Source organism: Bufo bufo, chromosome 2 (assembly GCF_905171765.1).
Source record: "Bufo bufo chromosome 2, aBufBuf1.1, whole genome shotgun sequence".
Classification (NCBI taxonomy): domain Eukaryota; kingdom Metazoa; phylum Chordata; class Amphibia; order Anura; family Bufonidae; genus Bufo; species Bufo bufo.
The window spans coordinates 34,358,633-34,371,104 of NC_053390.1; the positions used below are offsets into that span (position 1 = coordinate 34,358,633).

The following is a 12,472-nucleotide window of genomic DNA, read 5'->3' on the forward strand; positions in this document are numbered from 1 at the left end:
CACACACTGTTTAGAAATAAATGTAGATTTGCTTCTTACTGGTCACAGCAAGCAGAGTTTGTTTAATACAGAAACTGACTGTAACTGCAATTTGGATTAAATATAGGCCTCACACATGGCCTAGATATCAGTGCTGATTTGCTTCTCACTGGTCACAGCAAGCAGCGTTTGTAGAATGCAGAAAATGAATGTCACTAATGGTCGCCCTGACACAAAAAAATTATTCCCCCAAGAAAAAAATTTGCTGCCACCTCTAACAATAGTCCTTAAAAGGACTTTTGGGTCTCTGAAAGGTTTGAGATCAAATTCGCTCTACACTCGCTCTGTCCCTTCCTAACAGCAGCTCTCCCTGACTCGCAATGAGCCGAACCCGCGTGACGCACCCGATGACGTGTTCCGGCCAGCCAATCACTGTGATGCCAGTAGAAAACATGTCTAATGGCATTACAGTGATGGCAATACTTACCAGCATGTTTATTGGCTGCTTAGAAGGCGCCAAACGTCTGGGGAGGAGACTCGAGCATGGCGCTCGAGCACATGTGGTACTCGGCAGAGAGCTCGGATCTGCCGAGCACAGCGATGCTCGAGCCGGACCTGTACTTGGCCGAGCATGCTCGATCATCACTAGTCGTCACTAAAAAGATCTCAGAAAACCCTTTAAAAAAAACTTTCTTGATTTTGCAAAAGCGTGTAATAAAAATTTACATGTCTACCTGGTATCATCGTCGTAGTAATGGTTCATGTAAAACCGTTATCATGACATTTAACCCCTTCCTATCACAACCAATTCTCCTTTTTTCCCTCCTGCCTTCCAAGAGCTATAATGTTTTTTATTTTCCATAAATGTAACCATACAGAGGATTGTTTTTCACAAAATGAGTTGTTCTTCTCCGTGGCGGCATTCACTGTTCAATGTAATGTATGGTGAGAAAGTGTACAAATGATATGTGGACTGGAAAAGTGCGATACTGACCTCCGGGCGATCCCCTCCATCACCTTGTACCCCAATCCTTACATGACTGTGAGCAGACACTTACCTCCTCCTGCAGAGCAGCCCTGTGGTTGTTCTGTGCTTACAGGACCTGTGATGATGTCACAGCCATGTGTGGGAGGAGTCAGGAATCACATGACCAGGTATTTAACTGTAGATGCTGAAGCTTAGTGAGTGAAAGGACCTTTAGTGATGTCATGACCATGTGACCATGTGTGGGCGGAGTCAGGAATCACATGACCAGGTATTGATCTATAAATGCTGAAGCCTAGTGAGTGAAAGGACCTTTGGTGATGTCATGACCATGTGTGGGCGGAGTCAGGCTGTGCTGTCTGAGGAGATTCTTCTTGATAATGTGACGAGAGGTGACAGAGATGTGTGCGCCGCCTGAGGCTGTGTTCACACTGCAAAATCAGTGTCAGGAAACAGGTGGATTGTGGTGGCAGATCTGTAAGTCGCTGCAGGTTTTACAGGAGATTTGGGTTGAGGTTTCTTTGCTTCTGCATCGACTTCTCTGAAATTCAAATCTGTTTCCAAAAAGTAACATCAAGAATTTTTTTAATCAGCGACGGAAAACACCTCGACCGTTATACTCTGTGTGCACCAGATGGCGGCATTAACATTATAGTAAAGGGGGAAACTACTGGTGAGATGTAGGTGTGGGGTTAGCTTAAAACGCTGCTAAACCCAGTGGCAAAATTTAGCCATGGTAACAAACCCTGAGCCTGAGACACATCTGTACTGCACCACACACATAAAACACATGGCTCTGCACTGTACACTCAGTATACACGGCTCTGTGCTGTATGCTTTATATATACACAGCTCTGTACTGTATGCTTTATATATACACAGCTCTGTACTGTATGCTTTATATATACACAGCTCTGTACTGTATGCTTTATATATACACAGCTCTGTGCTGTATGCTTTATATATACACAGCTCTATACTGTATGCTTTATATATACACAGCTCTGTACTGTGTGCTTTATCTATACACAGCTCTGTGCTGTATGCTTTATATATACACAGCTCTGTACTGTATGCTTTATATATACACAGCTCTGTACTGTATGCTTTATATATACACAGCTCTGCACTGTATGCTTTATATATACACAGCTCTGTGCTGTATGCTTTATATATACACAGCTCTGCGCTGTATGCTTTATATATACACAGCTCTGTGCTGTATGCTTTATATATACACAGCTCTGTACTGTATGCTTTATATATACACAGCTCTGTACTGTATGCTTTATATATACACAGCTCTGTACTGTATGCTTTATATATACACAGCTCTGTACTGTATGCTTTATATATATACATAGCTCTGTACTGTATGCTTTATATATACACAGCTCTGTGCTGTATGCTTTATATATACACAGCTCTGTGCTGTATGCTTTATATATACACAGCTCTGTACTGTGTGCTTTATCTATACACAGCTCTGTGCTGTATGCTTTATATATACACAGCTCTGTACTGTATGCTTTATATATACACAGCTCTGTACTGTATGCTTTATATATACACAGCTCTGTACTGTATGCTTTATATATATACATAGCTCTGTACTGTATGCTTTATATATACACAGCTCTGTGCTGTATGCTTTATATATACACAGCTCTGTGCTGTATGCTTTATATATACACAGCTCTGTACTGTATACTTTATATATACACAGCTCTGTACTGTATGCTTTATATATACACAGCTCTGTACTGTATACTTTATATATACACAGCTCTGTACTGTATGCTTTATATATACACAGCTCTGTACTGTATGCTTTATATATACACAGCTCTGTACTGTATACTTTATATATACACAGCTCTGTACTGTATGCTTTATATATACACAGCTCTGTACTATATACTTTATATATACACAGCTCTGTGCTGTATGCTTTATATATACACAGCTCTGTACTGTATGCTTTATATATACACAGCTCTGTGCTGTATGCTTTATATATACACAGCTCTGTACTGTATGCTTTATATATACACAGCTCTGCGCTGTATGCTTTATATATACACAGCTCTGTACTGTATACTTTATATATACATAGATCTGTACTGTATGCTTTATATATACACAGCTCTATACTGTATGCTTTATATATACACAGCTCTGTACTGTATGCTTTATATATACACAGCTCTGTACTGTATACTTTATATATACACAGCTCTGTACTGTATACTTTATATATACACAGCTCTGTACTGTATGCTTTATATATACACAGCTCTGTGCTGTATGCTTTATATATACACAACTCTGCGCTGTATGCTTTATATATACACAGCTCTGCGCTGTATGCTTTATATATACACAGCTCTGTACTGTATGCTTTATATATACACAGCTCTGCACTGTACACTCAGTATACACGGCTCTGTACTGTATACTTTATATATACACAGCTCTGTACTGTATGCTTTATATATACACAGCTCTGTGCTGTATGCTTTATATATACACAACTCTGCGCTGTATGCTTTATATATACACAGCTCTGTGCTGTATGCTTTATATATACACAGCTCTGTACTATATGCTTTATATATACACAGCTCTGTACTGTATGCTTTATATATACACAGCTCTGTGCTGTATGCTTTATATATACACAGCTCTGTACTATATGCTTTATATATACACAGCTCTGTACTGTATACTTTATATATACACAGCTCTGTACTGTATGCTTTATATATACACAGCTCTGTGCTGTATGCTTTATATATACATAGATCTGTGCTGTATACTTTATATATACACAGCTCTGTGCTGTATACTTTATATATACATAGATCTGTGCTGTATGCTTTATATATACACAGCTCTGTACTGTATGCTTTATATATACACAGCTCTGTACTGTATGCTTTATATATACACAGCTCTGTACTGTATGCTTTATATATACACAGCTCTGTACTGTATGCTTTATATATACACAGCTCTGTGCTGTATGCTTTATATATACACAACTCTGCGCTGTATGCTTTATATATACACAGCTCTTTACTGTATGCTTTATACAGTGCCTTGAAAAAGTATTCACCTCCCTTGACTTTTTTCGTATTTTGTTACATTACAGCCTTAAGTTCAATGTTTTGTTAATCTGAATTTTATGTGATGGATCAGAACACAATAGTCTAATGTTGGCGAAGTGAAATGAGAAAAATATATAAATAAAACTATTGTTTAGAAATAGAAAACAGAAAATTGGCATGTGCATATGTATTCACCCCCTTTGTTAGGAAGCCCATAAAAAGCTCTGGTGCAACCAATCACCTTCAGAATTAGTGACATGATGGCCACCTGTGTGCAATCTAAGTGTCACATGATCTGTTATTACATATACACACCTTTTTTGAAAGGCCCCAGAGGCTGCAACACCTAAGCAAGAGGCCTCCCTAACCAAACACTGCCATGAAGACCAAGGAACTTCTCCAAACAAGTAAAGGACAATGTTGTTGAGAAGTACAAGTCAGGTTTAGGTTATAAAAAAGTATCCAAATCTTTGATGATCCCCAGGAGCACCATCAAATCTATCATAACCAAATGGAAAGAACATGGCACAACAAACCTGCCAAGAGACGGCCGCCCACCAAAACTCACGGACCGGGCAAGGAGGGCATTAATCAGAGAGGCAGCACAGAGACCTAAGGTAACCCTGGAGGAGCTGCAGAGTTCCACAGCAGAGACTGGAGGATCTGTACATAGGACGACAATAAGCCATACGCTCCATAGAGTTGGGCTTTATGGCAGAGTGGCCAGAAGAAAGCCATTACTTTCCGCTAAAAACAAAAAGGCGCATTGTAAGTTTGCAAAAAGACATGTGGGAGACTAACAAAATGTATGGACTTCTCTGGTCTGATGAGACTAAAATTGAACTTTTTGACAATCAAAGAAAACGCTATGTCTGGCGCAAACCCAACACATCACATCACCCAAAGAACACCATCCCCACAGTGAGACCTGGTGGTGGCAGCATCATACTGGGGGGACTGGGAAACTGGTCAGAGTTGAGGGAAAGATGGATGGTGCTAAATACAGGGATATTCTTGGACAAAACCTGTCCCACTCTGTGCGTGATCTGAGGCTAGGACGGAGGTTCACCTTCCAGCAGGACAATGACCCCAAACACACGGCTAAAGCTACACTTGAGGCGTTTAAGGGGAAACATGTAAATGTGTTGGAATGGCCGAGTCACAGCCCAGATCTCAATCCAATAGAAAATCTGTGGTCAGACTTAAAGATTGCTGTTCACAAGCGCAAACATCCAACCTGAAGGAGCTGGAGCAGTTTTGCAAGGAAGAATGGACAAAAATCCCAGTGGTAAGATGTGGCAAGAGACTTAAAAAAAAAAAAAAAAAAAACATCTTCAAAGTTGTGGGCATGTTCTGTAAAATAAATGATGCAAATCCTCAAACAATCCATGTTAATTCCAGGTTGTAAGGCATCAAAACACGAAAAAAGTCAAGGGAGATGAATATTTTTGCAAGGCACTGTAGATACACAGCTCTGTACTGTATGCTTTATATATACACACGGCTCTGCGCTTGTAAAGGGGGAATATTAATCACCAATATTTGTGCAAATATCGATAATTAATATTCATAAATGGGAGGAGCCATCTAGTGATAACTCCGCCCATTTATGCCTTTATATAATAATAACAATACTTTCGCTATGCTCTACACTGATCACTTATGCTACTGCATGCGCCTTACTAACTCGCTACCGCTAACAAGTACACGCTACACAAAAGGGTACAAATATAACAGTATTTATTACACCAAGCAATACACTAACAATACACTACGCACGCAGTACACTACAATACACTACGCACGCAGTACACTACAATACAGCACTAAATATACAATCCTAAACTACACTACACATTCCCAATTCCACCCATCAACTAACTATACAATTCACACATACAAGTATATCAACAATCCACCCCACCTGACTATTCACTGTCCCTACGGGGTACGACGAAGGGTTAAAAAGGATTGTTTGCAGAGCAGAGGCATGCTCTACAGAGGATTTGTTTGCAGAGCAGAGGCCTGCTCTACAGAGGACCAGGGAACCAGGGGTTAATCAGGGCTAACCAGGGGTGTATCGGATTCCAGGGGTCATTAGGGGGATCAGGGGATAGGGTTCCAGGGGTTAACCAGGGATCAGGGTAATAAAGGGTTAATCAGGGGAGGTGGTGTGGATAGGGGTGGATCAGGGGTTGCAGGATCAGGGGTACAGCAGGGGAACAGGAATAAGGGGTGGGGGACTTAAGGGTTAATATCGTTGGTGGTATAGGGAGTGATACTAGTATACTTGCTCGTTCGTCCAGGGGGGGGGGGTCCCGATCCTCTCTCCTGAGGGCAGCCTTGAGCGCCGAACGCGCTCTCCCATCTGTCCGGGCAGCTGCCACGTGGGAGGCCCTGACTCCCGGAGCGCAGGACGCGCTCCTCTGCCAGGTGGGGCCCAGATCCTTGAGCCGGAGGGGGGGGGGGGGGGCCGCTTCGTCCTAAGCGCCGATGCGCTTATCCAGGTGGGGGGCCCTTTCCTAACTGCCAGAGTGCCGGGGCCGCCGGATATTTATCCCCCGGCGGCCCGCACTCCCGCGCCACCAGGGGGCGCGCGCGCGCCCCCATCATCCACGTGGGCCGGCGCAGTGATATGACGTCACTGCGCCGGCCAGCACATCGGGGACGCGCTGCAGACAGGCGGGAGAAGCCTTTGATCTCCCGCCTGCTGCACCTCGCATTCCGGACAGTGCGATAGTAATCGCACTGTCGGAATGCACATAATAGAAGGAGGAGAGGCTTCTCCCCTTCTTCTATCATGTTTAATTATCTCCAGCAGCGCTGAGGGTAATTACAACAAAGGGCTCAGATTCTGTTGAATCTGAGCTCTTTGTATCCATCAGGATGACCGGACCCTTGTCTGGTCATTCTGATGCAATTAGCCAGATTGCATCGGTGCGAATGCTTGGGGCACATTCACACCGATGCACCTGGTTTCAGTTGTAGGAGGGGGGGGGGGAATATATATATAATATACATGTGTATTGATGCTTGGGGCACATCCATACACATGTATACATTAATCATATCTAATGGGGATTATATAAGGGGATATATAAGGTGGCACAAATAAGGGGGCACAAGCCCCTACACCATAAGGGGGCACAAGCCCCTACACCATAAGGGGGCACAAGCCCCTACACCATAAGGGGGCACAAGCCCCTACATCATAAGGGGGCACAAGCCCCTACATCATAAGGGGGCACAAGCCCCTACATCATAAGGGGGTACAAGCCCCTACATCATAAGGGGGCACATATTTCCTACAGGGGCCACCATGAGCCCCTGCGGATCACGATGGGCAGACGTGCGCAGATGCTGGGCACATCTGCGCACATCGTCCCATGATGCTATGTCTAATGTATGCACATATATACCATACATGCCCGCACGTGTTTGCAGGCATGCATGGATATATATGCATACATCTCAACCGTTCCTCAACAATCCCCCTGTTGTCGGAATATAATACGACAATATAATGGGGGAACGGGTTGAGCTATATTTGCCCCCCTTCAACCCCATCTTTGGTGGAAGTTCAGGAAGAACTGTAGTGCACACTGATCTTTAGGTACTTAGACATCCCTCATCCAGCTTCCTCCGACCTGCCCTTCACCGTAACCTCCTCCTCCGTCCACAGGATACACCGTCTTCTTCTTGACATCTTTAGGATACCAAACACCCACAGTCTCTCGGTTATTCTGCCGATCTTCAGGTATCTTCGTCCCCCCCAATTCTGGAGCGGGTTCACGCTTACAGTCTTTAACTGGCCTTTCTATAACAGTCTCTTGGTGTCGGCCACCCCCACTTTGGAGTGACCACACCCCCACAGTCTCTCGGTAATTCTGCCGATCTTCAGGTATCTTCGTCCCCCCCAATTCTGGAGCGGGTTCACCCTTACAGTCTTTACCTTTCTATAACAGTCTCTTGGTGTTGGCCACCCCCACTTTGGAGTGGCCACACCCCCACAGTCTCTCGGTAATTCTGCCGATCTTCAGGTATCTTCGCCCCCCCCCAATTCTGGAGCGGGTTCACCCTTACAGTCTTTGTCCCAACTTTCTTCTATCCAACGTCTGTTTCCATCTTGATGGGTGCGGTTCTCCCGTGGACAGATTAATAGGTCTTTACAAGGCAGGTCAAACTCTTAAGCGGTGATGTCATGGTACCTAAATTCTACTGCGGAGAACACCTCCGCCACACTACACCTCCAGCCCTTCCCTTAAGAACCTCACCGTTCCAGGGTTCAAGGTGGCAAATGAATTATGCCTGTCCCTATCGTGACCTAACCTATCCCCATTCACACAAAATACATGTCACATCCCTCCCAACACCACCAAAATCATTATATGTATGTGTACCCATAGAGACTCATGCGACCTGGCATATCTCTACACCTCCAAAGACACAGGTAGGTCGCAGACCCCTGTGTCAATGGGAAACTACTATAGGATGCAAATGTGTACAGCCAAATAATAACTCACCGCAATGCGTTGGGCGAGTTTCCCTGGGTATAGGCTGTCACACATTTGTACCTAGAGTGTCTATGGGTACACAATCAACCAACAAACATAATCAATAAATACAATGTGCTATGGGGTTTCAGGGTAGTACAAGTTATACGTCCCGAACCCTCATAGGAAACAAAGTGTCCATAAAATATTTGGCTACAGGACAAAGTTGGAGTTATGTCCTGAGCCTCCTCCTCCGGATAGTTCTGTAAAGTTCTGTCTGGTTCTGGTGTATTTGGTCAGTAAGTCCCTTGACCCTCCGATTACGATGACCAGAACCAGAAGAAGTTTCACTGGGTGAAACAAGTGATAAGTTCTTCCACCCGAACGTCTCCCAAGTCTTCCTCCAGAGCCTAAATAATGCTCCCGCTGGATTGTGGCAGTCTTCATTGCTATAACACCTCTAGGCAGAGGTCGCTTTGTTGCCAAAATCCAGTGGGATCCTCTGGAGCTTCACAACAGTGTCAGGGGGAATAGCTGGCCTCTTCTGTGGCATCTCCTAGGTTTTTCTTCCGCTCCATATAAAATCACACCTATGGCAGAAGAAAACACCAGGCGCTCCCAGGGGAATTTCTCCCCTAACAGTGCAATTAATGTGAAAATTTCCAGCACCAATACCTTTGACCCATGGGTAGAGAAAGGTATTGGGCTGCCCTTTGTCTCACAGGACCCCTCGTCATCCCAACACTGGTGTCTGAACATCCTACCTTCAGAGGATTGAGTCCTCTGCTGCACATCCCTCTGCACCAACAGATAAGGATGGCCACCCTACTAGGTTAGGATAACTGGAGTTCTGTGGACAAAGTACCATCTTGTTATTGATGGCACCGCATCCCTGTCCACCCATGTGTACCCAGGCTGATTTCCCCCTGTGATCCCGTCTTGTGGAGGCCCGCAGAACCAATGGCATAGTCATGCCCTGGCTCCCCAGGACCCCAGAACACAAGAACACAGTCCACACTCTGCTGCCAAACACTCTGCGTCCAATCCCTATCAGAGCTGTGCTACCTGACCGGACTAGAATTAAGTGCGCAGCACAACATTACACCAATGTTGTCTGTCCGCCCCAGTCCCCAGCGCAACACAGCCCTACCGAAAACCTGGAGCACAACAGCGCTATCTGTATTGATCCGAGACCCTGGCTGCCCAGAATAATATCACATCATCCTTTGTGTGCTGCATGGAGAAGGTCCTTATGCCTTCTCCCGACCAGCAGGATTTCCCGTGTGATATTATCTGCTCGCGAACCTATACGTTCTCGATCCACAGTATAACACTGTTCCACTCCAAGGGGACACAGAATGAAACAAAGACAGCAGACGGGACTTACAACACTACATAAATCAGCATGGTAGAACACCGTAGACAAGGACTACCACCATCAACACCAAGAAAAACTTACAAACAGATAACAAAAACACACAACATGGACATACACAGGGAACAAACGGTGTAACAAATAGTACAGGGGTGTCAAGTGTTACCTAGCCTAGCTTGGCCACTCTGACCCCTCAGCAGCTGGTGATGCTGCCGAGAGGTAACTCCTTTATGGCCAGGCTGACTAGACCCTACTGCACAATTTGTTACCTGGCTGATACTGTTGGACACATTGCAATTACCTGCACAAGGGCAATTCCTTGCAATGTGTCCTTTGTTCCCACACCTGAAACACGTGACTTGGTTTCCTGTCCTGTGTGTTATGTTCCCATCTGTTTCGCAGTGTCTCGCTATGTGACCTAGGCCACCACATGCAAAACATCTGATGTTTGCTCTGCATGGCCCAGGTCCATCTACACTGCATCCGTGCTCCCTTCTCCTGAATTGTTCCATCCTCAGGGACGCACTCTTCACCACAGTTGTTTTTCCCAAAGTCAGGGAAAAATCTCTGTTAGTCTGGACCGGCTTGACCTGATGATCAGACCGGTCACAGACTACTCTCCCCTCTTGTGGCCCTGCACAGGGCAACGTTTTGGGAGATTCCGACCCTGGCTTTACGGAAAAAGAAAGGGCCGGCACCAACTTGGTGATAACCTGTTGCATGCCAGACATTAGCTGGGACCTTACAGCAACCTGAGCCTTCAATTTGGCTACCGTCACGTCAGTAGAGGCAGTCCGCTCCTTGAAGGCTTTGACTTCAGTATAAGACTGAGTCAACTTAGCCTCAATTTCCTCCTTCTGCCTCTGCAGCTCTACCAACTGTGACTCTATCCTAGCCACCTGCGCATCTCGGTCAACAGTAGACTGCACATTCTCTGCCAGCTGCGCCTGCAATGTCGAAACCTGGTCCGAATTACTGGCACAGCACTGGCAGTGACTGGCCGGAGGAATTGTCTCCGTTGACCGAGACACCAGCGCAACTTCCTTTGGCTTACAGATGCTAGCCTCAAACGTATGAACGAGTTTGGCCAGCATCCGAAGCCGTTTGGTGGCCTTGTTCAAAACCGTCCGTTTGTTAACACAAAGCTTGTCATAACTACAAGCCTGTGCCAACAAATCGGACCACAGCATTTCTGCTGACTTGTATGTAGTGGGGAGGATGGGGTTAAATGTGCTGTGTTTGGCTAAGTGTTGCAGTGTGGGGAAGTTCATACTCACCGTTTGATGAGTGTCCATTTTCTCCTTGGGGCCGTACCTCTTCGTCCTTGCAGCTGCTTGGAAGAAGTCCATTTTCCCGGATCGCTTCTTCCCCAGCCGGACTTGTACGCCGCTCCCACGAAGATGGATCTCCTTCAGTGACGTGTGCTCTTCTCCCTTGCAATCACTTGAGCGATGCTTGTTGGTGCTGTACTTTTCCGTGTCTTCTTCTCTTACCCCAGCGACGGTGACCGTGTAAAGCAAATACAAAAATATTAATTCACAGAACAATTATAGATTCTCTGCAAAAGGTTTTGTTTCATTTCTGGTACTCTAAGGGAAGTATCGCTTCTCCTGTACGAATTATCGGGTCCTAGACGCTCAGACACTCCGCTGACCGCGTCTCTCCTGCCCGCTAATTCACAGTACTAGCGACCCTCAGCCTTAAGACCAAAAATAAGCGCAAAATCCACGCAGTGGGCCTGGCTCGCCAATGTAAAGGGGGAATATTAATCACCAATATTTGTGCAAATATCGATAATTAATATTCATAAATGGGAGGAGCCATCTAGTGATAACTCCGCCCATTTATGCCTTTATATAATAATAACAATACTTTCGCTATGCTCTACACTGATCACTTATGCTACTGCATGCGCCTTACTAACTCGCTACCGCTAACAAGTACACGCTACACAAAAGGGTACAAATATAACAGTATTTTTTACACCAAGCAATACACTAACAATACACTACGCACGCAGTACACTACAATACACTACGCACGCAGTACACTACAATACAGCACTAAATATACAATCCTAAACTACACTACACATTCCCAATTCCACCCATCAACTAACTATACAATTCACACATACAAGTATATCAACAATCCACCCCACCTGACTATTCACTGTCCCTACGGGGTACGACGAAGGGTTAAAAAGGATTGTTTGCAGAGCAGAGGCATGCTCTACAGAGGATTTGTTTGCAGAGCAGAGGCCTGCTCTACAGAGGACCAGGGAACCAGGGGTTAATCAGGGCTAACCAGGGGTGTATCGGATTCCAGGGGTCATTAGGGGGATCAGGGGATAGGGTTCCAGGGGTTAACCAGGGATCAGGGTAATAAAGGGTTAATCAGGGGAGGTGGTGTGGATAGGGGTGGATCAGGGGTTGCAGGATCAGGGGTACAGCAGGGGAACAGGAATAAGGGGTGGGGGACTTAAGGGTTAATATCGTTGGTGGTATAGGGAGTGATACTAGTATACTTG

General features: G+C 45.2%; 1 protein-coding gene across 1 annotated transcript in view; it reads right to left on the reverse strand.

Annotated features, from left to right (window-relative positions):
* LOC120992102 (oocyte zinc finger protein XlCOF6-like) overlaps positions 1–12,472 on the reverse strand; it is a 770,548-nt gene that overhangs the window by 316,177 nt on the left and 441,899 nt on the right. The gene's annotated exons all lie outside the window — the stretch shown is intronic.